Raw genomic sequence first — 6,676 nt, forward strand, 5'->3', positions numbered from 1 at the left:
AATGTAAATTGTAAACCATCTAAAATGTAGAAAAATATCTTGTTTCTAACAATTGACAGAATCAATATTGGTAAAATCTTCATAAAACCCAAAGTGATTTAAAGATCTAGTTAAATATTTAACAAAATACCTATGACATTCTTCACAGACTTGAAAAAGACATCATTTTAAGATGAATTTTTATATTTTATTTTTACTTATATGTATGCGTACATCTCTTTATATGTGATGTGTGCCCCATGTGGTCAGGGGGAAGCCAGAAGAGAGTGTTGGGTTTTCCGGAGCTGGAGTTGTAAGCCACGTGACATATAGGTGATGGACACTAAACTGAAGTTCTAAGGGCAGTACACACTCAATCACTAAACCATCTATTCAGCCCTATAAAACGTTTTTAAAATGCTTTGAGCCACAATTTATAATGTATAATCAAAGCTATTTTGAACAAAAAACCAAAAAGCAAAACCAGAAAAACAAAGTTAGAGTCATTCCAATAGCTGACTTCAAAATATACTAATAAACATGTAGCAATGAAAGAAACATGGTATAACAACAACAACAAAACAAATAGATTAGTGAAGTAGAATAGAAAATGATATATTTGTTTCTGTTACAAAATACCCTATAAAAATCAACTTAAAGAAGAAAGGGTTTATTTTTGACTTATGGTTCTAGAGCATATGGTCCGTCATTGTAGGGAAGTTATAGCAGTAGCAGTAAGAGGTGACTGGCCACATGTGTACCTAGTAAGAAAACAGTGTGTGTCACCTTGTTCTGGGTATGCATTCCCACAGCAATTAGCCTAATCTTGAAATCACTCACAGTCATGTTCAGAGATTTTTTCCCCATTGTGAGTGTAAATCCTGTCAAATTGACAGTCAAGATTAAACATAACAAGCAAAAATATACAAATGACTAATAGGAAATGTATCACAGCAGTAACCATAGGTTAATGCAGCTCAAAAGCACAATGACTCATCAAGTCACCCCTGTTAAGAATTGTTAAGACTAAATATAAATAGTGCATCTGGTGAAGATGTGGAGATAAACTAACATTTCCACATCATTACTGAGAATGTAAGTTAGCACAGACACTATGGAAAACAAAATAAAAGTTACTTTAAAAATTAAAACAGGAACTAGCATACAGCCCAGCAATCCTACTGGATATGTAAATATCTAAATGTATAAAATATGTATGTTGAATATACATCTGCATTCCTGAGTCCTTCGAAGCAATATTCACAGTAACCAAGAAACGGAAACAACCTAAATCTAAATAGCCATCAACTAATTTGTGGATTAAAAAATAATTATATCTATCTATCTATCTATATATATGGAATGTTATTTAGCATGAAATTTTATGAAGTCTTGTCATTTGCAGTAACGTGGGTGGGATTGGTGGAAATCATTATGCATATTGTAAGTCTGGTACAGAATCATAAGTATCACATGATCTCAATTACATGGAATCTTAAATTGTTAATATCATAAAACTTCACTATGGAATGGTAGTTTCTAGAAGCTAGGGACATTAGCAATAGAAGCCTACCTGTAAGAGGTGATTCATTATAGTAAGTTACAATTAGATAGAAATAAAGTATTTTGGGGTTCTCTTGCACATTATGGTGACTACACAGAAGGAAAATGCATTGTATATTTCAAAAGGCCAAATGAAATATTTTGGAATTTTTCATTGTAAAAATGACAAATATTTGGGAAAATATTTAACTTGATGCAGATACTATAAATTTATACCTGTATCAAATACTATGTAGCACTTCATTAATATGTACATTCATGTTTTTTTCTATGCTAGTTAAAACAGGGAAAATAAGCCATGTCCTTGAATGTAACCAATCATCTCATTGGTTAGATAGTTATATCTTTAATGTTAATACAGAATTTAGCATGGCTTCACCATTTTACTGAAAGCGAAAAGATAAAATCACTTTTCCTCCATTTTTCAGAACTCTTAGCTCATGTTCTTCTAAGCTGTAATCAAAACATTCTCCTTGAGGGTTATCAAGGTTCTGATGATAGTGTCTTTTAAGGCTTTTTAGGCTGAAGGGTTCTAAAATGTCCCATTGTGCTATAAACATGATTCTGAGCTAAAAGCATTTGAGAATTAATGAATGCAAGAAGAGGCTTTATCTAAACTCCCTTTGTACACCTAAAATCCTGTCTTCAAAGAAAATAAAAAAATAATAAAGGAATTAAATTTTCAAATGCCTAAGTATCCTAGGAAATATTGACTCTTATCACAAGAGATGAAAGGATTGCCTTGACACTAAATTCAAAGATACATTGTCACAGACGCTCATATCTCTCAATTGTTCCCCTAAAGGTCTACTTATTTTTCTCAAAATTTGTTTGCTTTCCTGTGTCAGCCCTTTATCACCTTTTTTTTTCCCATTAAAGAGGTACATAAATTCTCAAATCCTTCCCCGTTTCTCTGTATTTACTTTTTTAAAACAACCTCATCAATATCAAATAAATAATTGAAAATTTTGAATAGCTTGTCCCCCTATCGATCTGTCTGTTGTTTGTTTTATTCAGAGTTCCTTATTTACTGGATCTAATCAGGTAGAGAAAAATGCATTTCTCCAATTCGAGGCATTCACTGTCATTCATCTCAAGGTCTACCTTGCCTGTACTTACAAAGCTGAATACCCATTGTAGTATTTGACTACTTCCTGCTCAGTGGTGGTAGTTTTCAGGGAGCAGTTTGTTTTTGTTGTTGCTGTTGTTGTTGCTGTTTCTGCTTCTGCTATCATGCCATGCCTTCCCTGCCAAGATGGAGTCTGTACGCTTTTGGTCAGTGTTTTAATCATGGCAAAAGCAAAGTAGGTAATACACATCTCAACATCTCAAGCTTGTGTTATGGCTACATATTAAGCATGAAATGTGTACTTCTTATGTATATATAATCCTATCAGTATAGGATAGGATTATACAGGATAGATATGATATAGGATCCTAATGTATTTATCTGAAACTAGAGGCATTACTGTATATATGAATGCAGGAAGAGACACTATGCATTTTCCTATTCTCACACATTTATAATAGTTAATACATAAATTAAACAGAATAAGAAATTACCAACAATAACTAATAGAACAATTATGTTATAATATTATTTAAATACGTCATTCCTTTCACTCATATATCATACATTAACATTTTCATTTTACTTCCATTGGGTGAAATATATCCATTGTCAGGATTACTAGTCTTGTGTTTGAGAATATTATTAAGTAAAATAATGCTCATTTGGTATGACAACAATCTACACAATAAACACAATTACCATCCAAATCTTAATGACAAAGGGTATACACAGTATGGAAACTTTGGAGAAAATGGTGACTCATATTTTGGTCCTGAGAGCCTCTTGACCTGTTTTAAGAAAGATAAAAGAGAGATTGACCTTCCTGCTCATACATAGTATCTTTTCAAATGCCAAGGTGCCATATCTTGAACTCTATTAGCAAATTTATGTAGATCTCTTTGCAAGGCCACTTATGATTTCTTAATGGCATCGAAGGTTTCTTTGGCAGAGTAAGTTATGCAGAAGCTAAAATTCCCTTTAAGGCCTATTGTTAGAAGTCTAGGAGTTACATACTGTCACATGAATATATTATTAGTCACGTACACACCAGTACAGCTTTAATAAAGTAAAGACTAAACAATGTCAGGAATATCAGAGTGTGAATTATTAGGATTATTATTAGAACTGTGTGTGTGTGTGTGTGTTTGATGTGCATATGTATGCATATATAGCATAACAAATAGATAGGGACTTTTGAGGAGCTGGATGACATAGGTGGAAATGGTTCAAGAAGAAAAGACACAAGTAGTTCAACAACTTACATGTTGTCCTAAAAGATTTGTGTTATTTTGAGGTCAACGTTATTGGATTGTGATAATATCTGAGGACTCTGTACAGAGGGGTGTTGAAATCAAAGTTAAGGGAGTAATTTAAATTGTAGTTGTTAGTTTCTATGAAATGAATTGAGGGCAGATGAAATTCTTAAAGGTGTGAATAGTAGTTTTCATTTTTGTAATAGCAATGAAATTGTAAAGTAAAATTTTTTGACCTAAACTGTAGATAGTCTGATCTCTAAACAGATAGAAACCAAATTGGAGAGCTCCACTTCATTTGCTATGGTGAAGAAATAAGGTTAGAGAGGTCTTGATTCATAGGAATCTTCTAACAGATTTAATGATGTCAAACCACCTGTTTTTGCTGTATTGGTTGTTTAGTCCAACAAAAGTAGTAAAAGGATAGGGACAGAGGCTACTCACTGTCTCTAAACAATATGAACTATATAACACAGTATTTTGGTACCATGAGAATATCAATACAAATGATAATGATGATGTCCTTTTAGTAGCTATTGAGTGAGAAAAAAATTTAAAATGAGGAAAAACTAAAATAATGAACAGAAAGCATCCCTCAAAACATCTTTATTTTAGTCTTCTTCATTGTAACCAAGATGAACAATAAATTTTAGGAAATAATTGTTTTTTATTTCTTCAACAAAAACATATGAATAAATTTGCCTCACCACTAGAGTATCTGTTCTTTTGAAACAAGAATTCTGTCTTGAATGTACTTTTTTTGTAACTATCATAATTCTAAAGTTGATGTTGTACATATATCCTACTATTTTGTAATAAAGCTTCCTTGACTCTGTTAACTCCTCTATGTCTCGTTATCTAATACCTCAACTCTTTGATCAAATGTCAAGGCCTTATTTTAAAAAGCATGCTTAGGTCCAATCATAAGAATCTCAAATTTTAACTAAATGGCAAATATTCATAAATTATACAATATTCAAAAGATCAGGAAACATTTTTGTAAGGGAATGTTTGTAAGGGAATGAAGGGAATAAACACTCCCAACAAAGCTGGAATTGCATAATTATTTAGGGGGATGTTCAAGTAGTACATACCTCTGAGAATTCTGTTTTTAATGCCCAAGGTTTTCCATTCCTCAACCTCAATAGCCCCAGACTCTTGTTTCTATTCCATCTTCTCAAAAGTTATATTTTACATTGATCTAGAAAGCAGTTAGAAACCATTTCTTTGCATTAAATACTCATCTTTTTTCTTGAATGGTTGAGACAAATCTTTATTTGACATACAGGTAAGTGTTTTTCTTTGTTTATATGTTGGAATAGAGCTCTGTTTGCCTTTGAAATTGATTCAAATAAAAATCTTTAAATGTAGTTCCTAAATTTGACAGACTAGTAAACAATCAATTGCTGCAAAATATAAAAGGTTACATTCAAAAACAACAAATATGGTTTTGCATCGATTTTTTTCATTTCCACATCTGTGTTTACAAATTATCTTTCTGTCTCTTGCTATCTGTCAAAGTTCTAAAGACATTTTTTTCAAATCCATATCTTGACCAGATTGCCTCAGCTATAACTGCAAGCACTCTCTGTTTACTTTAGTGATTTGAAGCTGAAGCCTCAAGTCATCGTGCCTTGCTTTTGTCCTTTATGACTTAAAGCCTGTGTATGTTTTATATGCAATATGTAGAGATTGTGAATTGATTTTGCTATGCTTCACTCTGAGTTGCAGATTGTGAGTGTTATAAAATTATCCCTCTTCATTAATTTTTAACCGGTTAATTTTCAAACAAACATGCTTCAGTGATCCTCAGGAGCCCAAGCATGAAATGATGCTTGTTACATAAAACATTTAAGACCTCAAACTTGGTGACTAATGATTCTTTTCTGGAATTTGTCCTTTAAGTTTAATTTCTGTTCATGTCAGACAACATTGATTCTGATGTAGAGAAATAAGGGAATCCAACACCAACTTTAATTATTTTATGTTAACTAGACACTGGCACAGGAACTGTCTCATACCATTCTTCTAGTCTTGCAGCCACACTGTTAAACTTTTCACTCAAAAGAAATGGATAAGATGATACTAACAGCATCAGAAAAGATTTCTTTTCATATGATTGATATTTCTAAATTTCCCACAGATCACTATACTGTGAAGGTCTGTGAAGAGTTAGTATAGGCTCTCCTTTCCATAAAGCATAGTGCATACATAGTGCATAGATGACTGCATAGTGCATCAGGTGTCCATGGGACTGCCTGGTGGAAGGGGGGAACGCAGTTCTTATTGCACTTGTCAATAATGATATTTTCTTATTTATTTGCATGCTCCATATGTCAGAACTTTTGAAATCATAGGTATTGAAAAGCTATGCTGATTTATTTTAATTATTAAAAGCAAGCTATCCTTGGTTAATATTTTGTAAACTAAAATAGTATCATTATTTCAATTTTTGTAAAGTGAAATACAAAATAAAACTAAAATGCTTACAAAGTAACAAGTGTAAGCTTCATATCAGAATTTAAACTAAGCTTTAGTAATTATAAAAAGGGAAAAAAGGTGGAATTTTAAAAAATTTATTGGCTTCCTTAAAATGTGCGTATAATTAATGAATATAAAATCTTTCTGGTACATTTATAATTTTTATCATTTCAAATTCATATTTAAACAAAAAAATATAATAAAAATAATAGTCCTCAATTTAAAAAACTTTTTATTTCATCTTTTTGAAACAGGGTTCCCCTGTAGCTCCAGGTTGCCTGGAGCTCACTATGAAGACCAGGCTGGACTTGATATCACAGAGATCAAC

Source organism: Nannospalax galili, unplaced genomic scaffold (assembly GCF_000622305.1).
Source record: "Nannospalax galili isolate Female #2095 unplaced genomic scaffold, S.galili_v1.0 scaffold10, whole genome shotgun sequence".
NCBI classification, from domain to species: domain Eukaryota; kingdom Metazoa; phylum Chordata; class Mammalia; order Rodentia; family Spalacidae; genus Nannospalax; species Nannospalax galili.